The 23,919-nt window shown below is 51.2% G+C and overlaps 1 long non-coding RNA gene across 1 annotated transcript; it reads right to left on the reverse strand.

The window, feature by feature from the left end:
* Nucleotides 1-1,866: 1,866 nt before the first annotated feature.
* Nucleotides 1,867-3,319, reverse strand: LOC133628093 (uncharacterized). Its single transcript, XR_009820529.1, has 3 exons — nt 3,241-3,319; nt 2,680-2,758; nt 1,867-1,927 (listed from the first exon to the last, which is right to left on the reverse strand). It is a non-coding gene; the product is annotated as an uncharacterized LOC133628093 (long non-coding RNA).
* Nucleotides 3,320-23,919: the final 20,600 nt, after the last annotated feature.

The raw sequence follows: 23,919 nt of genomic DNA on the forward strand, positions 1-23,919 counted from the left end.
TTGCAGTAGCTCAAAACCAAGTTGTGCCTTCTTCCACCCAGGACACAAGATAAGTGCTAGTGGCTAGACGTGTATGTACAAAACAGTTACAGTATAGCATGAGACAACTGTTTAGAATCTTAGTCATTGTACTATTTCAGAATTTAGGGCAAAACTAAAATCCGCAAAACAGGCCTTTCAATGCTTCAAACAGAAGCTTTTAACACCATATCACCTCTTCAATGCAGATGGTACAGGCCCGAGGAACCGTGCACCAAGCTGGAGACAAATGGATGTGCAGCAACACACGGTGAAAGGTCCAAAAGTTTCATAGAAGCAGAAACATCTTGTCTTACTTGGAGCTGTGTGAGCCATTTTCAGTGGTCCCTTACAGCCTCAGTGAGTCTATGTTTCTGTGATCTAATGCATTAGAAAATGAATGACAATGTTTTAAAAATCAAACCAGACATTTCCATTTCACTATGTAACAGCCCCTTAAAAATCAAGCTTCATCGAGTATCAAAGTGATATGACATTAACCACTTGTTAGATATTACTTGATAAATAAGTTACAGACTCCCACACTCATGCAGTCCATCTCTGTCAATGTCTAAGCAGATGGCCTAAATAACCTGGGAAGCATCATGAAGATACTCTAAGATGACATCAGATGCACCCATTCCCAACATGCACTACCTTTTGGATCATTCATTGACATTTGCACCTTAGAAAACACAACACCTGCAGTACTCTAATATATACATCCTCCACTCCTGTTTCTCAAGGTTTGTAGCAACTGCTCAACTGCAAAAGTGTAAGAATCGGTGGAATATACAAGAAAGGATTATTTCCCTGATATGAGATGACAACTGCATCACATCCTTGAGCTATTGGTGGCCAACAGTAAGATTCAGTGGAGTTAGGGCCTACAACTTTTTTCCAAGTAAGTTCCTACAGAAAGAGAAATAAAGAGTTCTACCTGAAAATCGTGTGCTTGCAACACCAACAAGGCAACACAAAGCACTGAGCAATTTAAAAGCCTTTGACCCACTGCATAATACATTTCCTTAACACACAATATGATAAGAGTTCTTCTGGGATGAGGACTTAAATTCTTACATCTAATTCAAATGCCATCATTTGTAGCAGTGGTTGATAGATCAGATGAAACTGTACAATTCTACAGTCTCTCTGAAGCATAATTTACTCAACCGTATGAACAACCTCCTACACATTCCTCAATCAAAATTAGCTACTATAATATTTAGTATCTGAAAGTTAAGGTATGATACTAGCCTTAAAAATACTAAATGTAATGTATTACATTAGCATTACCCTTTCCAGATCTTCAAGAAGTGGTGCTGTTTCCAGAATTGATGGTGGCTTCATTTTCTTGCCAAGAAAGACAAAGTTTCTTTCTTCAAGATTTTGAAAACTCTGAAACCATATGAAATAGATGACAAAGACAATACTTAGTAGATGGGTTTGAGCTTACATCCAACTTAAAAACTGTTTTTTTTGAGAAGAATTAGCCAAAGAAATGTAAACACAAATGAAGTACAACTCACACACACGTCACACAGAACAGTGCTGAGACTCCTACTGTCCCCTGACTTGGTCGTTGCCTCTGTTTCTTGCTTTTTTTCTTTTTGTCTCTTCACCTGCATTTTTTTTTGCCCTTCATATTTTCACAGAGGCACCATCAACTTTGCTGGCTTGCTGACCTTTGATCTGGTCTTGTTGCTGATGTGGCTGGATTCAGTCCCTGATGTCCCTCCACAGAGTCCCTCCACAATGACCACTCTTGTAGCCTCAACACTACCCACACCTTCCACATATATGACACACGTTTGCAGAGGTTAAATGGAAGTTATATCCTGGAATTACCTGTTGCTCATTTTCAGTTCTATGTGTCTTCAAAGGATCAGAATTTAAGCACTGCTGAAGCCTGAGAAATATACAAATATTAAATTCAATGTAAATGCAAAAGGAAAACGTAATCGATAAATATCACCAATATTTCTAAATGGCACGAAACAGTTCACCTACAAAATATCTCTGATGTATTACCTGTGCCAACAAAAACCCTCAAATATGAAAGAAGAAATCAAAAAGGACCATTTTGGATGTAAAATTTACTATTAGGTTTTAGGTATCTGAAAATAACCCAAAGGTTTTTTTAACCAAGACAATTGGTGGGTTCCTCAACTTCAGAAGAAAATCAGATGGGACTGCAGGAAAAAGGTGTCTTAAAGTTGCAAAACCATGAAACAATGTATCTTTGCAACAGTTAAAACTTGAATTAAAAACACCCCTCAGCTTGTTTACATATGCAGCAAGTGATTTGCAGCATAATAAAAGCCTTGCAGAAGTCAACTCAGTCAGATTTCATTCAGCTTGAAAACTTTATCAATCACACTAAGAATAAAAGAAGGCAACTGAATATGCTGAGTGTACAGAAATGTACTGCCTCATCACAGCCTTGTTTTCAAGCTACTGTTTAGAAAGAATTGCTATTTTTACTGTGGTCTGGATAAGTATCAGCAGCTTCTAATGGCCTCCTTCCCCAATACCATGTGCACACATCTTGTCTTACCCTCTGCCCTTTTAACTGTCTAAGAAGAGGAACTGGAAACATTCTACAGCTCCTAATTATCTGACTACACAATTGGTTCAAATATGTAACATACTGTACCATACCTGTCTGTGTGAACTGCTGGATTTTCCTTGAAAGGCAATCCTGGGATTGTTTTGACAATCTATCAAGAAAAGACAAACCCTTTTCTGGCAGTAAAATACTGTTTAAGAGCAACATTTTAGAAAAAAAACATTACTGAGCTCAAGGTGGTTTTCTTACCTAACCGAATTTTCTTCAGCATGCAACAAGAACATCAACCACACAGGAGAATCAGTTCATGTTCACATCTTAAGCTATAGCTTCTGGCAGCTCTTTCTTTGAAGAATCCGCCCCTGTATTCCCCCAACAACTACCAAAAGTTTTCCACACACATCTTCACAGCACTAGAGCAAGTGAGTACAAAAGGAGACACAACCTGTTCAAAGTCCATCGTTGCAATCTAAAAGACCAAAACCACCAGAACCACAAATTTGAAGGACAACGTTCTCTTTTAACTAGATCAAGAGTTAGTCCCAGATTTGTTACATAAAAGGACGTGATAGCTGACTACAGTATTCCTAATCTGCCTTACAGATGCTTAACTTAATTCATTTTGACATTTGAATAGAAAATCTAACACTTACAGATGTGGTAGTTTCACTGTCATCTGTGTTGGAGCTTTGTCATGTCTTTTCAAGAACAGAACCAGATACAGCAAGATCTAGAAAGACAAGTTTAAAAGATGCAGAAACACGTTTGGGATTATCTGAATCTATGAAAGGCCAGTGTTTTTACAGTTGGTTGCAACTGACTTCTTTCTCTGCTTGTCTCATTTTCTAATGGCAAAAAGAACAACCAAAAGACAGTTGTATTTACATAAAGATATGCAAATGAACCGAGTGAACAAGGACAGAGGATATTTATAGTGATTCAAGTCTGTTTTAAACAAGACAACTCACAGAAAACATTCAAGTTACCTCTGTGTAGAGAAATCCCTCTAAACTCAAATCAAACAGTAAGGTATCACTGATCAATGCTACAAGTTATTTCAACAGTATCTAATGCTTTTCAGCATATCAACAAATGACCCTGCAACTCACCCTTTGTCTTATCAAGGACAAAATGCTTTAGAATATTCCTGCATCTGCTGATTTGATTGCTCTTTGTAAAGTCTGATACATAGGCAGTGTTTGTTAGGATACCTTTTGTTCCACTTGTTGGATTCCAACTGATACAGTAGTTCAATATATCCAGTTAAAGACAAATGATGCACTGCATGAATGATTGCTGCCAACACACAGGGTTCCCACTTGTTTCAGGATCTGTTGATACCTTCTGCTGGAGCAGCACTGTCCTCAAATCAAGTGCAGGATTAACAACTTTCATTGGAAGAGAGTCAAGATTTAATGATGTTTGGGTCTCCTGATAATCTGCTGAACTCACTGCATTCTCTTCAGCTTGCTCAAAATGAGCAAAGCTGCTTAAGATGAGATCATCATTAACGCATACCTAAAAAACCCAAGTATTTGACTGACCAGAATCAACAAGCAAGTCACCATCACATACTGCTTTAGAATTTACTTGAAGCTGGAGACAACAGGAAGACATATGCAGTATGTACAAATGCTTTCTGAAGAATACTCATTCCAGGGCAGGAAAGTTGGTCATATCTTCCTCTATGTTCTCCAAACAGGTGTTACTTACCAGTTTCATGCTTTTGCCTAAAATTCTGTGCTCAGTTTTCTATGAGCTTTAAACATTTTTAGAAAAACTATCTTAACAGTTTTATGTCCCTTTGATTCAGAGTGCATCCAAACCTGGCAGGAAAAAACAATATTCAACTTCAAAGTTCTTACTGGCTCAGAGAGAAGTGACACTTGCCAACTGTGATTCTGAACAGAGAAGGTATTCAAATTAAGATGTAATCCAAGTTATTGTCTACAGTGAAGACCACAGCTCTAATGTTAAAAGTCTTGGTAAAATACTCCAAATGGCAGCAGTTTGCAAACACATTTATTTTTGTCTACTAGGCAGCTGCTTAAGTCTGACAGTAGCTGCAGCAGAGATTTAGCAGGAGTTACGCACTTTGGTAAGTGCAACGAGCTTTCTCCCTTTCTCCCAACTGTTTGGGAACTCAGCCTTATGCACATATGAACTTGTATTTATTTTCATAACACCATGCAACTGCCTTCTTGAAATATCTTTCAGTGTATCGTAAAGAAGGACAAGAGTACAGTAAATTCACATAGTTGTTCATCTGAAGTACTTGGGGGACTTCATTTGCTTGTCAATACCTTCCAAAGCGGTTCACAAGTTTCCACCTCACAGAATTCATTCCAAAGTTCACAAACAACAGATTTAGAAAATAAATCTTCTAGTAAGTTAATGATTGCACTTCTACTGTATATGGCAAATTACAAAATTCACTTGCAAATAACACTTTTCGGTCTTAAATTTGTCACAAAGTTATAACTTCTACAGCAGAGTGCACAAAGAGGTTTGTAGAGATAAAAATATCTTACCTTTTCACCTTTTATTGTCACATAAAGGAAAACATCAGATGTGGTATCTTCTACAGCACATACTTTGGCTGTCATCTGGGTAGTAGCAAAACTGAGTGATGGTGTTTCAATGAGGCAGCTGCCTGCTCTTTCCTGCTCTTCTCCAGCCCAGTGTTTCCTCACTAACCCAGCATCTGGAAGAGCAAACAATGGGTGTTTTAAAAGTCTCCCTCTCACTGTAGTGGTGACAAGTTTCTGTTGATCTCCTGGGGACTTTACTTTGGGTTTGGTTTGACATTTTGGCCACCTGGACGTGAGAATTCTCCCTCCCTTTTCCACCCCCCTTTTCACATTTGTTGCCTGGGATTCTCCCTTTACAGTTCTTGCTGGACATTTATCCAGACTCTTTGCTCTGCACTTGAAACAACCAGCAGATGATTTCTGATGGAACCTGAGGCTCTCTGCACTGGCCTGATGCAAAGGCAATTTGCATCAAAACTCCTCCAAAATCCTTTTTTTTCTCTCAGAATTGAACCAAAACCTCATTTTATCCCTCAGAACTCCCCCAAACCCCACTTTTTCCCCTCAAAACGCTTCCAAAACTCCACTTTTCCCCTCAAGATGGCACTTTTTTACCCAGTAGTTCCCAAAAATCCCACTTTTTCCCTCAGAATAGCACCGAAAACCCACTTTTCCTCTGAAAATACCTCCAAAACCTCACTTTTTCATTCAGAACTCCACCAAAACACCACTTTTCCCCTCAAAACCCCACCAAAACACTTGTTTTTCCAAAACTCCACCCAAATCCCACCTTTTCCCCTCAGAATTGCACCAAAACCTCATTTTATCCCAGAACTCCACTGCTTTTGGCCCACAGAAATGTACTCCATCCCCACTTTTCCTCTCCAAACTCTTCCAAACTACACTTTTCCCTGCAAAGCTGCACCAAAACCCACTTTTTCTCCTAAAACTCCAACAAAACCTCACTTTTGCTCTCAGAAATAAACAAAAACTCTACTTTTTCCCTCAGAATTGCTCAAAAACACCGCTTTTCCTCTATCAAATTCCACCCAAATCCCAACTGTTTTCCTGTAAAATGCCACCCAAACCTCACCTTTCCCCTCAGATCTGCCCCCACACCTCATGTTATCCCTCACAACTCCCACAAACCCTCACTTTTCCCCTCTAAATCCCAACAGAAAACAACTTGTTCCTTCAAACCTCCATCCAAACCCCCACTTTGGACCTCAGATAGTTACCAAAACCTTCCTTTTTTTCTCACAACTCCACCCAGATCTCACACTTTCCCCTCAGGATTTCCCCAAAAGCTCGCTTTTCCTCTCAAAACTCTACCAAATCAAACACTTTTCCCCACAGAAATACCCTCAAAACCCCACTTTTGCCGCCTCAGAAAACCACCAAAACCCCCACTTTTCCCCTCAGACATGCCCAAAAACCTCCTTTCATCCCTCACAACTCCACTGAAACCACACTTTTTCTCTCACAATTGCGCCAAAACCTTATTTTATCCCTCAGAACCCCCCCAAACCCTACTTTTCTTCTCAAAACTCTACTAAAACCCCACTTTTTGCCACGTAAGTTCCCCAAAAACCCATTTTTCCACTCAAAACGCCACCCAAACCTCACTTGACTTCTGAATTGCCCCCAACCTCATTTTATCTCTCAGAACTCCCCTAAACCCTCACTTTTCCCCTCAAAACCCCAACAAAAACCCACTTTTTCCTTGCAAACTCCACACAAACCCACACTTTTTCTCTCAGAATTGAAACAAAACCCCCTTTTAGCCCACAACTCCACCGCTCTTTGCCCTCGCAAATGTACTCAATCCCAGCTTTCCCCTGCAAAACTGCACCAAAGCCCCACTTTTTCTCCCAAAACTCCAACAAAACCCCACTTCTCCTTTCAGAAATAAACCATAACACCACTTTGCCCCTCAGAATTGCTCCAAAACCCCACTTTTCCTCTCAAAACTACACCAAAATCCCACCTTTTCCCGCAGAAATACTCAAAACTCTCATCTTTTCCCTCAAAACTCCACCCAAATCCCACTTTTTCCTTCAGAAATGCCCCAAAACCTCATCTTTTCCCTCAAAGCTCCACACAAATGCCACTTTTGTTTCTCAGAAATGTACTCAAACCCCACTTTACAGCCTCAAAACTCCACCAAAATCCTATTTTTTCTCTCACAATTGCACAAAAACCTCATTTTATCCCTCAGAAATCCCCCAAACCCCACTTTTTCCCCTCAAAACCCCACCAACTCCCCCCTTTTTTGCATTCAAAATCCACCCAAACCCCACTTTTTCCCCTCAAAACGCTTCCAAAACTCCACTTTTTCCCTCAAGATGGCACTTTTTTACCCAGCAGTTCCCAAAAATCCCACTTTTTCCCTCAGAGTAGCACCCAAAACCCACTTTTACTCGGAAAATACCTCCAAAACCTCACTTTTTCACTCAGAACTCCACCAAAACACCACTTTTTCCCCTCAAAACTGCACCACAACCCTGCTTCTTCCCCCAGAAGTTCCCCAAAACTGCACTTCTCCCCTCAAAACCCCACCAAAACACTTGTTTTTTCAAACATCCACACAAACCCCACTTTTTCCCTTTAAAAATTTACCAAAACCCCACTTTTCCCCTAAAACTACACCCAAATCCCACCTTTTCCCCTCAGAATTGCACCAAAACCTCATTTTATCCCACAACTCCACTGCTTTTGGCCCTCAGAAATGTACTCCATCCCCACTTTTCCCCTCAAAACTCTTCCAAACTACACTTTTCCCTGCAAAACTGCACCAAAACCCCAAGAAAACTCCAACAGAACCCCACTTCTCCTTTCAGAAATAAACCAAAACACCACTTTGCCCCTCAGAATTGCTCCAAAACCCCACTTTTCCTCTCAAAACTACACCCAAATCCCAATTGCTTTCCCTCACAATTACCCCAAAACCTCTTTTGATCCCTCAGAACTCCCTCAAAACCCCACTTGGTCCTTCAAAACTCACACAAAACCCCTTTTCTCCTCACATCTTCCCCAAAGTCCCTCTTTTCCCCTCACAATTACTCCAAAACCTCACTTTTTCCAGCCAAACTCCACCTAAACCCCACTTTTGCTCTCAGAAACACAACCCCACCGTCTGTGAAGCTGCACAGCCCGCTCAGCGTTTCCGGCTGCCTTCAGCCCGCTTCCCTGCACCTGCCACAGGGAGGGAAGCACAGACAAGCTCCAGGGCGGCGGCTGGCAGCAGCCGAAAGGCCGGAGCAGCCGCGGCGAGCCGCAGCCCCTGAGCCGAGCCTGCGCTCACCGGCACGGCCCGACTCCAGCCGCCCGTCCCGGCCTCCAGAGCAGCGCCGCACGCCGCGTTCTCCCCGAGCCGCCGGTCGGCACGGCGATCCCTTGTGCCAGAGGCCCCCGAGGCAGCGGCGCCGCGGCTCTGGGAGGGGAATCCCGGCGAGGATCCGGCAGCCGCCGAGCCACGCTCGGCCCCGGCGCCGCCCGCACGTTACCGCGGCGACGGGGCCGCCCCGAGTGGCGCCCGACTCGACCCGCCGCCGCCGCGGCACCGGGGCCGCCCGGCACGGCACCCGACTGGAACGGTGCCGCAGTGCCGGAGCGACGGGCGCTGCCCCTGCTCGTGGCCGCTGAGGGGAAGGAGCCGCGTGCCGCCGCTCGCTAAAAGCACCCCCTGAGATACAGGCCCTGCCGGAGCCCTGGGCACTGAGGGCAAGCCTCGCACAGCCGAGTGCCCGCGAAACAAACCCACGAGGTGCTGAAGAGCAGCGAGCTCTAAGCAAAAGGAACCCGAGTGCAACAAGTATCGTCAGGACGGGCAAACGCCAGCACGGGCACCTGAGCTGTGCCGGCAGCAGCCGCTCAGCACGGTCCCAGAGGCTGCTGTGGCAGTGACAGCCCCAGGGCGGTGGGAGGCAGCCAGGAGGCCGCCGTCCCGCCCCTGCTCGTGGCCGCCCTTCTGTGCCCCTCTGTGCCCGGGGCAGAGCCCGCTGAGGGGAGCACAGCAGCCCTGCTGGCTCTGCGAGGCGGCATGGAGCCGTTTGTCCCCAGCGTGGGCCGTGAGTCCCTGTGCCGGGCTGCCCGGGGACGGGGGGAGTCCCCAGCCCCACAGCCATGGCCCAGCCCTGGAGCTGAGGAGCTGGGGGCCGTGGGTTAGTGCTGGGCTGCGCAGGGTGAGGGCAGGGCCGGGACTCCGTGGGCTTCAAAGGTCTGGTGGTGCTTTAGCCCCATGTCCACAAAACAAGCCAACCTGCTCTGGCCTGGGCTCCTGTCTACCCACGGGCTCGCAGGGCCTGCCAGGAACTTGTTCCAGGGGGGGTTTCCCACGGAGGATGAAATCTCCTTTGTTTTTTCATGCCAAAGAGGTTTGCATTGTCATTTTGCTCTTGGAGGAAAACACCTCTCAGCTTTGGCATTCGGGCACTTCACAGTGGGAATCATTAGAGACAGAACAGCTGCAGTTTAACAACCCCATTGTGCACTCTCTGGGAAGCAGAAGGCACTTGGAGAATGACTGGAGATGACAGAGAATTGAATCAAGCTCCCCCGTGCCCCTGCAGTTACGGTACAGGACGTGGTTACTCTGAGAGAACAAGTCAGCCACCATTGACAGCCTTGGAAGGGGCTGATAGGTCTTGCTAATCCTGTCTGGTTTAGAAGTTTCTAGAATAACTGAACATGATGGGCCTGTCACTTGGAATCCCAGTGAACCAATAGCCAGGGCAACAGAACCAGTTTATCATTTGAACCACAATTGGATTGCAAGTGCTTATAGAAATTATTACTGATAAAACTGCCAAAGCTCTGGATCTTTTAACCCAACGTCACTCTCCCCTTCCTGGATCCTGAGGAAGTGGGTGATAGAGCGGTGTGGTGGGAAGCTTGTATCCAGCCAGGCTCAAACCAATACAAAGAACTTGACTCTTGGCAGTTGATCCGTGGCTCTGTGGCTGTTGCTGCGTGCTGCCCGTGTCAGCTCACACAAGGACAGAACTCAACGTGCCCCTCCTCACCTCTCTCCTGGGCATGACGTCAGGATGGGGTGCACCAACCCAGCCCCAACCAGGACAGCCCCAAACCAGGGCTCCCTACACAGGGCAATTGGGAGCCAATTGACTTCTGTCAAGTTTCCCTTGTTGCCAGTGTTTTTCTTGTCCAATGTTGGGCTTTATTTTGTAGCACATGGACAGAGTTGTAGGATACAGCCAAGAGAAACTACAGCTGGGCTTGGCAAGACTTTCTCCTCTTGCTTTTCTCTGCAGAGAGTGATGGAGGCAGCTGGGACTTTGCAGTCCTAAGGACAGAAGGATTTGTCACTGGAGCAGGGGGAGAGATGGGGTAGATGTCCTGGTTCTGCAGCCGGGGACAAAGAGCCAGGAGGCTGCTGGCTCACTGCTGGAACCAGACACAAGGGAAAACACCCAAAAGCTCCCAGAGGTTGCAATCAGAACAGTTTAATAGAACAAAAGAAGTGAAGATGACAACAGGTATAGCCATAAACGAGAGGATAGACAAAGGGAACAACAACAAGAGACGAGTGAAGGAGAAACAGTTCTCCTAGAACTCTCCTAGAAGTGAAGCCTGTCCCAGCCCAAAGCAGGTCAGTAGATGTTGTCCAGACACAGGTGCTGGAACCTGCTGCCAATCAGGCTAAGTGCTGTGTCAACTTGCTCTGGGAGGCCTGGAACACAAAATCCACAGTCAAGGGCAGTAGCACAGGGAGGCTGAGGACACCTCCAGCCCTGCCATGGGAAGCAACCCAGCTGCCAGAAGCCTCCTGCGCTGCGTCAACAAGTTCATTGGGAACAGACTGGCCACAGAAGCCGATATGGAAGCAATGTGAGCAGCTCACACCCCCAGGCCCCAGCTCCAACAGCTTTGGCCTCCAGCGTGAACCCATCTCGCTGGCAGACACTTTTCAGCCACAATTCCTCCAACATCCTTCCCAGGCCAGACTGCCTGTGCTGATACACATCCCACAGCCGCTCCTGCAAGCCCTAAGGGACCCTGCCAAAGGGGTTGGTGCAGCTCCAGCAGCCAAAGCTGTTCAAATGCAGCCCCAGAGCAGAGGCTTCACGTGCCCAGACACAGGCCACTTGCCACATCCCTCTGCTGGAACAGCACCAGGCAGAACACTTTGCTAACAGCAGTGGCCTCACCAAGCCACTGAATCCATTTCAGTCCCTTGTCTGTCTAATTCAGGCCCCCGAGCTGCATCCTGGACCCCCAACAAAGAGACATTCCTCTTACCTTTGATGTGACAGACTGTGGAGTCCCAGCCACCTCGGAGCTCTGAGACAGAAACTTTGGCCCCAGACTCTCTCATCAAATCTTTAATAAATTGTCCTTGTTTGGCAGTCAGTTGTCTCACTATTGCCTTGATGAAAGGGACAAGAAAGCAAGAGTCAGGGAGAGAACTGTAGATCCAACACCACTGTTCCCAGGGGCTTCTTTTGCCCACATTCCTGGTTCCTGCAGCTCATTCTGAGGGTGGGTTTGGACGGGCAGTTGGAACGTGATCCTCCTACAGAGGGGAAGAAAGCAACTCATCCCCTGCCCTCAGGGACTCTGGACCCTCAAAGCCTTCTGAAGGCTTTCAAAGTTTCACCCTGACAGATCAGGGTGGAAGGTGATGGAGAAGGACTCCAGCAACCACTGTCACCCTGGACACAGCCCCAACATGCCCCTTGTTTACAGCTGTGCTCTGGTTCTTCATTGCTGCTGGCTCCTCTTGGGAGCCAAACGCTGAAACCCTTGTTGGCTGCTTGTTGCTGTCCCTGGGTGGCACTGGGAAGGTACCAGAGTGGGAGAAGCAGGAGATGGCTGTGTAGGGCAGTGCAGGAGGCACGAGCAGGACAGTGGCTGCTTACCTTTGGCACATCTATTGCCCAGACAATGACGTTGGACTGCTGGGATTTTCTTCTTGGGCGAGACTTTCGGACAGGCCCTGTCTTCCTCACGGGACAGGCAGGTTCCACCAAGCCCATGTCAGTGCCATTTAAATCTGCAAGACAGACACACAGGTCAGCATTCAGACAGCCCACACAATGCAGCTCCCACACACCAGGCCAGGAGAAGAGATCCTTTTGTAGAGAGGTGACCCTGAGCACGCGCTGCACATTCCGTTGGGATGCTCCTGCATCAGGTTCCCCAGGATGTCAGAAAGGGCAAAGTCCCATCACACAGAGCCTGCTGAAACCTTCCTTTGCTCCCTGGGGAGAAACCAGCCCACCTCTGGGAATGCAACAGGAGGAGGCCCAAGATCAGCAGCAGCCCTTCACACACACTGAGCCCTTACCCAGCAGCAGAAACAAGACACTGCAAGAAGTCCAAGTCCCCAGCTGAATGAGAGCTGAACCAAAGTCAACACAACGCTCCTGCCCCCTGTCAGGGGTACACAGTGACTGGAGGGCTGAGATTGAAGAAGGACCCCTTACCCAACAGAGCCACATTGCCAACTTTACCTGCTCTGTGCCCTGTCCCTACCCCTCAGCTGTCTCAGTGCAGAACTTTCAGCCTTGGCATCACCAGGCTCCACAACACCCTCTTGGGCCTTCTGGTCCCACCAGCATGAACAAGGCAAAGCCATTCTCCTCCCGGGGTTACTCTCACTGGGGAAAATGTTCTGTGGGTTTAGTCCTTAGTTGTAGCAGACTCCTTCCCTGTGTCTTGCCTCAAGCAGTGGTTCAGCTGCTTTGTAGCAATGGCAAAACACACCCTTATGGGCTTCATGGCAGCACAGGTTCCTCTCAAGGACTGTCATATCCATGCCCAAGGTCACAGGGGTTCCCATGTGCTCAGACAGCTTTGTGTTCTGTCAGGCACACACCATCTAGGGTCTAGAAGGCAAAAGCAACACAGAGACCATGGCACAACTCCAGGACTGTGTCTTCCTGTTGGGATTTCTCTCCATGCACCCACCCTTGAGAGCCAAAAGGCTTCAGGGGAATTGCTCTGCAGCACCCTGAGGTGATCCCAGTCCCTCTGAGCACCTGCCTGCTTCCTCCAGCAGCACCTCAGCAACCTGCCCCACAGCTTCCTCTCAGCAGCAGCCCAGAAAGCCAGAGCAGAGCCCAGTGCTGAGGGAAAGCTGCCCCACGTGGAGCAGCAGTCGTTTGTGTCAGTGCCAGCCCAGCCAGGTGCTGAGCAGCCCGGCACAGCCCTTACCTGCTGCGCTCTGGGCACTGCTCGGCTCCGGCGGGGTCCCACACTCGGGTCTGGGTTGGCACCTCAGCCTCAGCCCTGGCTGGGACGCTGTGCTCTCAGGGAGCAGCAGGATGGAAAAGCCAGCAGGGCCAGCTGCTGCTGCTTTGGGGCAGGATTCCTCCTCTGCGCCTCCTTCCTGCTGAGCTTCCTCGGCGGCTGTGGCAGGTTCCTCCTGAGTGCTGCCCTGCTCTTTGCCAGAGGAGTAGAGCCACCAGCAGCCCAGCAGTGCCAGCACTCCAGGCACAGTGTATGGGATCATGCTGCAGAAGCGCAGAGGCATTGTACAGAGCCTCAGCAGGATCTGGAAGGAGACACACAAAGCATGTTCAAATAGTCACAAGGAAAGCAAAAGGAAAGTGTCACAAATGCCTTGAGGTATTTCCAGGAGCAGTTTTCCAGCTGCTCCTGAAACTCACAGCTCTGCTCTACCATCTCGAGCTTCCAAACCCTCCTGTTTGGGCCCAAATCCTCCTCTGTAGCTCCCAATGCCTCCTTTTTGGGCCACAATCAGAACTAGCACAGAGCAACACTTCCCATAGCCCTGGCCAGCCTACAGAGGTGCAAGAGCTCAGCCTACAGATGGATCACAAGGTGCAGAGTTGGATCATTCTTACCTTTGGAAGAGGATGGAAGTTGAAGAGAAGTGGGCAGCAAAGGAGCAGTGGTTGAAGAAAGCACAAAGACAAGTAGCCACAGATGGAGCTGAGTCCTCCCGAGGGCGGCTCAGCCCATCTGGCTCTGGCTGTCCGACTGGGAGGCTTTATAGACTCTGATCAGGTGAGGTCACAAACGCCGGGTGGGTTCCGCCCAACGTTCTCCCTCTCCCTTGGTGATGGCCACAGCGCTGCCCCTCCCCTGGGATGGGCTCTGGAATCACTACTGGCCATAATTTAGAACTTCTGCTACAGGCACAGCATTGCTCACACTGTCAGGAAAAGTCTGACACTGAGCAGGGCTGCAGGGAGGAGGCAGCTGGGGTGCAAGAAATCCGCTCCACAGTGGCTCCCTGGGACAGCAGCACAGAGGCTGGGACAGAGCAGAGACTGCGTGGGCAGCCCTGTGAGCTCTTGCAGAAGACGGGAGCTGCAGGGTACTGTGGAACTCACAAGCTGCATGTTTGTGATGCCAGGAAAGTGCCAAACAGGACTCAGTAGCCAATGTGACTGTCAAGCAGGGATTCTTTCTGGCAGCGCTGGGCACACAGGGCATGGCTCCACCAAGTGTGTGCCCTGCTTAGAGCAAAACTTTCCACATGTCCCAGACTAGATCTGCATGTTCATTGCACTTCTTCATGAGTTCCCCCCATTGTCCTGCCTCAGCCTGCCTAGGCCACAACTCCCTCACGCCTCCTTCGCTGGGCCTGGGGGCCATTGAGGATGAAGATCTGAGTCTTCCTCACAGTGTATTCTTCACCTTTGGCTTCCTGGTGTTTTGCCAAACCACAGGACAGGCTTCAGCAGTTGCTTCTTCACTTCTCTTACTCTTATTGGTCTAAGATAAGTTCTGCTCTTGCCAGATAACAACAGGAGTGAGATGTGCTGCTGTGACGGCTTCTTGTGGCTCTCCAAGGTCAGCCATGTCCTGAAGCTTGTACTGCCACAAGGGAACAAGTTCCTAATGCCAATATTTCAGATACCAAATTCACATACCAAATTCAGATACCAAATCTCTGATTCCAGAGGCCATCCCAGGGCAGGGGCAGCGCTGTGGCCGTCACCAAGGGAGACAGAGAATGTTGTGCACTGCTAATGTCACACAGGGGCTGTTCCAGACCCCACCCGGTGTTTGTGACCTCACCTGGCCAGAGGCTATAAAGCCTCCCAGCGGGACAGCCAGAGCCAGAGCCTCCCAGCAGGACAGTTGAGCTGCCCTTGGGACAACTCAGCTCCTTCCCTCGCTACTTGCCTTCGTGCTTTCTTCTAGACATTTCTCCATTACTGCCCAGTTCTTCTCAACTCCCGTCCTCTTCCAATGGTAAGGATGACCCAAACTCTCAGGACAGAGAAGAGGATGTAGACAGGGCTGACAGGAGAGGCTGCTCTGCACCTCCCAGTCCATTTCCATGCTGAGCTCTTCCACGTCTCGAGGCTGGCCAAGGTAGTGTTGCTGTCTGGTGGTTCTTCTGTTGGCCTCAAAATGAGGCTTTGGAAGCTAAAAAGGAGACTTTGGGCCCAAACAGGAGGGTTTAGATCATAGAGCTGGTAGAGCAGAGCTGGGAGTGGAAGGAGCAGCTGGGAAACTGTTCCTAGCAATAGCTCAAGCTATTCCTGTTCCCTTCCCTGGGAGTACTTGACCATGCTGTCTGTGTCTCCTGCTAGATCCTGCTGAGCTCTGTGCAATGGCTCTTCGCTTCACCAGCGTGATCCCCTACGTTGTGCCTGGAGCGCTGGCACTGCTGGGCTGCTGGTGGCTCTACTCCTACTGCAAAGAGCAGCCCAGAGATGGTGCTGAAGCGGCAGCAGCTGCTGAGGAAGCGCAGCAGAGAGGAGGGACAGAGGAAGAGTCCTGGCCTCAAGGGGAAGCCTGTGTCCCTCAGGAGCCGCCTTTGGCATCAGCAGAGCAATGCCCAGAGACCGACCTTCGGGATGTGTCAGCACCAGCTGCTGAGCCCAGCACTGCTGAGGGTGACACGGCAGGAGCAGAGACAGGAGGGTCTGCAGAGGAGAGCGGTGTCCCTGCTGCTGCTTCTGTCCCTGCGCTTCCCAAGAGCACGGAGTGTCCCTCCAGCGCTGCAGCCAGCCCCGCACAGGGCTCAGGCTCCGGTGCTGACACAGAGCAGCTGCCATCAGCTGAGCAGTGCCCAGAGCAGGCAGAGCCCCGGGCTGAGGCAGTGCTGCCGGGTGCCGCGCGGGATGTGCCCGCTGGGCTCTGCCCGGCTGCAGCCGCCCCAGCTGATGCCCCTCCGCAGGCGGCCGGCGCTGCTGCCCCTGAGCGGGGGCTGGCGGAGGCGGCGGCAGCGGCTGAGCACACGGCTGCCAGCAGGGATGCTGCGGGGCTGCTGGCGGCGGGCAGCCATGCGCGTGGCGCGGCAGGTAAGGGCTGTGCCGGGCTGCTGGGCACCTGGCTGGGCTGGGGCACTGACACAAACGGCTGCTGCTCCACTTGGGGCAGCGTTTGCTCAGCACTTCTTGGACTGTCTTGCCTCTGCTGCTGGGGAAAGGGTCACTGGGTTTGAGGGGCTGCTGCTGAACTCGGGCCTCCTCCTGTTGCATTCCCAGAGGTGGGCTGGTTTCTCCCCAGGCATCAAGGGTGTGTGATGGGACTTGACTCTTTGCAACATCCTGGGGAACCTGATGGAGGAGCATCCCCATGGAATGCGTAGCAAGTGCTCAGTGTCACCTCTCTAGGAAAGGATCTCATTTCCTGGCCTGCTGTGTGGCAGCTGCACTGTGTGGGCTGTCTGAATGCTGACCTGTGTGCCTGTCTTGCAGGTGTAAATGGCTCTGACAAGCACTCGGAGGACACAGACGGTCCCGAGTGGCAGACAGTGACCGGAAAGAAGCGTGGCCAAAGGGGAAAATCCAAGGTGGTTGTCTGGGCAATAGAGGTGCCAAAGGTAAGCAGCCACTGTCCTGCTTGTGCCTCCTGCCCTGCCCTACAGAGACACTTTCAGCTGCCGTGGGGACCCAACAGGAATGAAGAAGAGGTGCAGAGATGGAAAGAAGAGGCATGTTAGGGCTACACCAAGGGCTGGTGGTTGGAGTCCTTCTCCAGCACCTTCCACCCTGATCTGTCAGGGTGATGCTCTGAAAGCCCTCAGAAGGCTTTGAGGGTTCACAGCTCCTAAGAGCAGGGGATGAATTGTGGTGCTTTCCCCTTTGCAGGAGGGTCACGCTCCCGCTGGCTGTCCAAACCCACCCTGCAAATGAGCTGCAGCAACCAGGAAGATGGGCAAAAGAAGCCCCAGGGCTCAGTGGTGTTTGATCTACATTTCTCTCCTTGACTCTTGCTTTCTTGTCTTTCATCAAGGATACAGTCAGATACTTGATTGGCAAGCAAGGACAGTTTATTAACAGCTTGCAGAGAGAGTCTGGGGCCAAAATTTCTCTCTCAGCTGTCCCTGATGTCGATGACTACAAAGTCTGTCAAATCAAAGGTAAGAGGAATGCCTCTTTGTTCAGAGTCTAGAAAGTAGCTTGGGGGCTTTAATTAGACTAGAAATGGATTCAGTGGCTTGGCAAGGCCACGGCTTTTACCCAAGTGTTCTGCTCAGGGCTGTTCCAGCTGAGGGATGTGGCAAGTGGCCTGGGCCTGGGCCCGTGCAGCCTCTGTTGTAGGGCTGGGAATGCATTTGAGCAGCTTTGGCTGCTGGAGCTGAAGCAGCCCCTTTTGCAGGATCCCTTTTGGCTTGAAGCAGCAGATTGGGGATGCTTCTCAGCATCTTGTCTGGGAAGGATGTTGGAGCAATTCGGGCTGAAAAGTGTCTGTCAGTGAGTTAGCTCCCTGCTGGAGGCCAAAGCCATTCCAAGTGGGGGCTGGGGCTCTGAGCTGCTCACGTTGGTTGGATATCAGGGTCTGTGTCGAATCTGTTCCAACTGAACTTGTCAGTGCAGCTCAGGAGGCTTCTGGCAGCTGGGTTGCTTCCCATGGCAGGGCTGGAGGTGTCCTCAGCCTACCTGTGCTGCTGACCTTGGGTGGGATTCTTGTCTTCCAGGCCTCTCCCATGAAGTTGAAGGAGCACTGAGCCTGATTGGCAGGAGGTTCAAACACCTGTATCTCGACAACATCTACCATCTGCATCCCCCTGCACCGGTGACACGTCCTTCTGTCCCTAGGACTGCAAAGTCCCAGACGCCTCAAGTGCTTGCAGTAGAGAAAAAGAAGAGGAAATAGTAGTAAATTGTAGTAAATAGTAGTAGTTGTAGTAAATACACTACAAAATAAAGTCTAATATTGCAAAAGAAAAACACGGGAAACAAAGGAAACTTGACAGAAAGTGAAGTACAGAAACTTGAGGGAAAGCCAGAGCCCCAGGCAGCTGCTGCCACCTGGACACAGGCTCTGCTGCCCAGGGCGGCCCCTAGTGCAGGGCTTGGCAGATGGTCAGGGAGCGGCTGTGGCACATGATGGGGAGAAGATAACGCTCTCCTGAAATGAAAAGGAGAGTCCTCAATGTGTGGGCAGCACATCCCAAGTAGGAGATGTCCCAATGGTCCCAGTGGGAATTGGCCATAGCTTTGGGGACAGAGGTGAAGGTGACACCCAGGTCCGAGAGGGAGAGGCTGAGAAGGAAGTCCATGGGAGTGGGGAGGGGGTGGTCACAGGCTACGGTGCTGATGACGAGGCCGTTAGCCAGGAGGGCAGCCAGGGAGATGCCCAGGCAGAGCCCAAAGGGCAGCAGCTGCAGCTGCCCCGTGTCTGCCAAGGGCAGGAGCAGGAACTGGCTGATGGAGCTGCTGTTGGGCATTTGCTGTTCCTTTGAAGGAGAGCCTTTTAAAAACAGCAAAGTGCAGGGAAAATAGAAGACAGACTCCTCTGAGCAAAGCCACTCCATTCTTCAGGTAATCACCCTCCCAATGAAATGCATTTCTCTGCTGTGGTGTGTGTTGGCTGTGAGGGGCAGGAGCTCTGCTCCCGTGCTGCTGAGGAGTCAGCTTTTCTGTGTCAGGGGGTGCTCTTTTTTGGGATAGAACTCACTTTTATCACTGAAAATTGGAGGAATCTTGGCACAGGACGTGGAAAGGTTCCTCTCTCCGTGCCTTAGTGCAGTCAGGAGAGCTGCAGTGCCCATTAGTCTTTTTCCTCTCTGCCCTGTGTTTTCCCTCGTGCTGCCTTGAAGATGACTTCACACACAAGTAACTCCTCAAAAAGCATCTGGGCTGTAAGTCAAGCAGGACAGTCCTGTTGCAAAGGGCATTTCTGCAGACTCTTCTCTGTCCCACCCTGGCGATGGAGCTGTCCTGGAGAAACAGGACACAACTCCTGCTCCAGAGAAGCAAAGGGAACAGGATCACAACAATCAGAATATTAGACCAATCGTAATGAGGCTGAAGAAGTGACCCTGACTCTGTCTGCAAGCCAAAGTGTGCTGAGTCCTGACACTCCCTGCTTTATCCTCCTCTCAGTGGCACAAATGAGGGATTTGTCTGCTCTACAAATGAGACGAGTTTCTATGTCCCATTGCCCAGCCAGACAACCCAGAGGTGAAGACTGTTAGAACAGGATCCTTCCCTTTCAGATAGCCCCTGCTTGAATATGTGCACTGGGAAATGTCCTGGGGCTGGTCTGGAGCTCTGAATGGCTTTCAGTGCTTTCTTCAAAAAGACAGAATTGCCAGGTGTAGGAGGGGAATTGCTGTGTTTCCTGAGAAATCATTGAAAAGAGGAATGAAAAACAGTTCCAACACGTCTGTGTGAAAGATTCACCGAGGTGGGCAAGGGGAGGGCTTCCCAGCACGGCCATGGCAACTCAGGATGGCTGCTGCTGCCTCGCGGATCTTGCCATGGGATGTGTAGGAAAGGACCAAACCAAGGCAAAGGGTGAGATCAGGTGGTTTCTGGAGGACAGAGGTGGGAAAACAGAGAGAAAAGGGGTTGAAAGGAGCAGGTCATATGTAAACATGGGGCTAATCAGTCCACTTCTGTGGCCTTGCCTTGCAGCTGATCTCCACAGTCTGTTCTGCTTTCCTAATACCTGCACATCCAAGTGCTTTCTAGGGCAAGGGAGCTCTCTGCTCTAGGTACAGATGGAGGTCCGAATGCCAGCCCATCTGAGTGGGAACTACAAGTCGTCAGGTCTAGTGTTCTCTGTTGGGGCAACTGGTGAGAGCAGTGGGGGTGTGTGTGTAACACTGGGGGGTGTGTGTGTGTCGTGGATTGGCCCAACCAGCCCAGCAGCACCACGACAGTCTCTCGCTCGGTGCCCCCATCTACCCCCACCCTCGTTAGGATGCAGAGGCCCCAGCGAAATGGCACTAAAAAGATCACCAAATATGAAGGCGGGAGCTGTCCTCATTCGTGTGCAGTCAGTCTGCTAAGCCCAGACTCAAATAAAGGCTGCCTCTACAACAGTAGGATGGACACCTTGTGACTGGGTTTGTGGTGCCAGCTTTGACATGAACAAACCATTCTTCAAAGCTGGCCATGGTCAGGGAATCACGGAATCACAGAGTGGTGGGGTTGGAAGGGAGCTTTAGAGATCATTTAGTCCAATCCCCCCCTGCTAAAGCAGGTCCATCTCTGTCAGGTCCCACAGGAACGTGTCCATATAGGTTCAGAGAGCTCCAAGGAAGGAGCCTCCACAGCCTCCCTGGGCAGCCTGGGCCAGGGCTCCCTCACCTCACAGGGAAACTTTGTTTTCCTTTCATTTCAATGGAACTTTTGTTGTTCCAGCTTCTTTCCATGACCTGTTGTCCTGTCACTGCCTACAACAGGAAAAAAAGGGAAACCCCAGCCTCCTGACACCCACCATGTAGACGTTTGTAACTGTCAGTGAGATCCCCCCTCAGTCTTCTCCAGACTAAACAGCCCCAGATCAGAAGAAAGCCGCCAGCCACAGCTCTCCTACTCCTCTAGAGAGGTCCCAGGGGAGCCTGTCAGCCAGCAAAGTGCTCCCTTGCCAGCTCCTGTGATGTGGGAGCTATGACAGAATCACAGAGTGGTAGGAGCTGGAAGGGACCTCTAGAGATCATCTAGGCAAGCCCTCTGCTAAAGCTCCCAACGAGATCAGGTCACACGGGAAGGTGTCCAGGCCGGGCCTGAGAACCTGCAGAGCAGGAGCCTCCAGAGCCTCCTGGGGCAGCCTGTGCCAGGGCTCCCTCAGCCTTCCTCTAAAGAGGCTTTTCCTTCAGTGAGACTACTTGTGTTGCAGCTCTTGTCCATCAGCCCTGGTGCTCTCCCTGGGCACTCCCATCCCGCCCCATCCCCTTGCCATGCAACTGTCAAAGCGCCAAAGTGCCGAGCTGCCGGCTTCAGTCTTCTTCCCTAGGGCGTGTCCCCCCCTGGCCCAGCCCCAGCGCCAAGGACACCCAGCCCAGGGCTGCGTCATGGGCTCGTCTTTATTGCAGGAGCCGTGGCGGCGCTGCTGCGGCGGCACAGCAGCGGTGCTGGCGGCGGCCGGGAGGCTCAGGCCCAGCGGCCGCGCGGCCGATCAGAGCCGACCGGGCTCAGCCACGGCGGCGGCCTCGCGTCCCGCGGCGGCGGCCGCGCGTCCCGCGGCGGCGGCGGCTCCTCACGGGCCGCGGGCGCCTGGGCTGCCCGGCCCTGCGGGCTCTCTTGGCTCGGCGTGGGCCCCGGGAGCGGCGGCTCCTGCCGCGGCTCCTGCTGCGGCTCCTGCTGCGCGCTCTGCGGCTCCGGGCCCGGGCCATGCTGCCGCTGCCCGGGCGTGCTGCTCAGCCGCTGCCTGCGCTGCCGGCTCCCTGCCCCCGGCCCGCTTTTATAGGGCTGCTGGGGCTGGGCCCTTTGTGACAGCGGCACCTTCTCTGGCCCATCCACGCTCTCGGGCACCTTCTCTCAGCACTGACGTCACCAGGGCTGCACCTGCCGGGCTGCGCGTGGGCTCCAGCGCAACGATGGTGCTGACCACAGGGCATCCTACAGGGACCGCAGGGAAAAGACACCACGACACAGGAACAGAAAGGATTGTGCAGGGCACCCGTGTTTTCTTTCTAAGCTGCTCAGGCCAGACTGAAAAAGCCCAGATGCAGCCAAGAGAGATTCAGGGGACAGGGTGGACACTGAGGGACACCTGAAAGCCCCCAGCCCCAGGTTTCTCACACTTTTCAGCGGTTCCATGGCAGCCTGTCTGCCCGCAAAGTTCTGCCTTCATCCTACTCTTGGTGTAGGAGCTCTCCTCATTCGTATGCATTCAGTCTGCTCAGCCCTGACTGAAGAACGGCTGCCCTGGGACCCCTCTACAGGAGTGGGATACCTGAGGCTGGGGCCTTTTTGCTGTCCCTCGGGATCTATCCTGTCTCCTTCTCAGCTGCAGCCTGGCTTTTTCAGGCTGGGTTAAGCAGACTCCCTGCATACAATTGAGGAGAGCTCCCACAGCAGTAGGGCTGGGAAGGTCGAAGTTTGCTGGCTGACAGGCAACCCTGGCACCTCTCTTAAGGAGATGAAAACCTGAGGCTGGGACCTTTCTTGTGTCTCTCACTACCAAGCACATCTTTCTCAGCTGCAACTTTCTTGGCTTTTGGGCTCATGTGATGGTTTTGCCCTGACTGGCTGCCTGGTGCCTACCAAGTTGTTCCACCACTCCCTGTGCAATGATGACTGGGAAGAATTGAGGAAGAATGTAGCAATGACACTTCTCTGGCAGAGATGGCATTGTATCAGAGGGACACGCGGCAGTGCCAGGCTCGTTTCTTTCCGGCTGAGCGGCCGGTTGAGGGTATCTGGGGGTTCCTGGAGCGCAGGGAACGGAGGAGAAGCGAGGAGCCCCGCCAGGATCCAGCAGGTCTCACGAGGGGATGCTCCTGGTGAGTGTTGGAGCCGCTGCAACCACAGGGGTTTAAACATTCCCCAGGGAGCTCAGTGACCAGGATGGGCAAACAGAGCCTGGGCATCAGCCAGGGCCTGGCACAGCAGCTTGTGCGGCAGGCGGCACAGGCAGGGCGAGCAGGGAGGACGGGCAGGCAACGATTTCAGTCCAGCATCTGACACCGTCTCCCACAGCATCCTGGCCGCAAAACTGAGACAGTGTGGGCGGGATGATCAGGTGGTGAGGTGGGTTGTGAACTGGTTGAAGGGAAGAAGGCAGAGAGTGGTGATCAACAGGTCAGGATCTAGTTGGAGGCCTGTGACTCCCGCAGGGGTCGGTGCTGGGACCAGTACTGTTCAATCTCTTCATTAATGACCTTGCTGAGGGAACAGAGGCACTGTCAGCAAGTTTGCTGATGATACTAAACTAGGGGCAGTAGCTGCCAGCCCAGAGGCTGTGTTGCCATTCAACCAGACCTGGACAGGCTGCAGGGTTGGGCAGAGAAAAATCTAATGAACTTCAACAAGGGCAAGTGTAGAGTCTCGCATCTGGGCAAGAACAACCCCATGTACCAGTACAGGTTGGGGAATGAACTCGGAGAGAAGTGTAGGGGAAAGGGTGCTGAGGGTGCCAGTGGGCATCAGGATGAGCATGAGCCAGCAATGGGCCCTCGTGGCCAAGAATTCCAATGGCATGTTGGGGTGGATTAGAAGGGCTGTGGGCAGTAGTTGGAGAGAGGTTCTGCTCCCCCTCTCCTCTGCCCTTGTGAGACCACATCTGGAATATTGTATCTGGTCTGGGCCCCTCAGTTCCAGAAGGACAGGGAGCTGCTGGAGAGAGTTCAGCACAGGGCCACAAAGATGATGAAGGGAGTAGAGCATCTCCCTTGTGACGAAAGGCTGAGGGAGCTGGGTGTCTTTAGCTTGGAGGAGACTGAGAGGTGACCACAGGACTGTTTACAAATCCATCAAGCATGGGTGTCAGGAGGATGGAGCCAGGCTGTGCTCACTGATGACCAATGACAGGACAAGGGGCAATGCTACAAACTGGAAGAGAAGAGGTTCCAAAGAAACACAAGGAAAAACTTCTTCCCTGTTGAGGTGAGGGAGCACTGGAAGGGGCTGCCCAGATGGGCTGTGGAGGCTCCTTCTCTGGAGACATTCC

Source organism: Colius striatus, chromosome 28, assembly GCF_028858725.1.
Source record: "Colius striatus isolate bColStr4 chromosome 28, bColStr4.1.hap1, whole genome shotgun sequence".
Classification (NCBI taxonomy): Eukaryota; Metazoa; Chordata; class Aves; order Coliiformes; family Coliidae; genus Colius; species Colius striatus.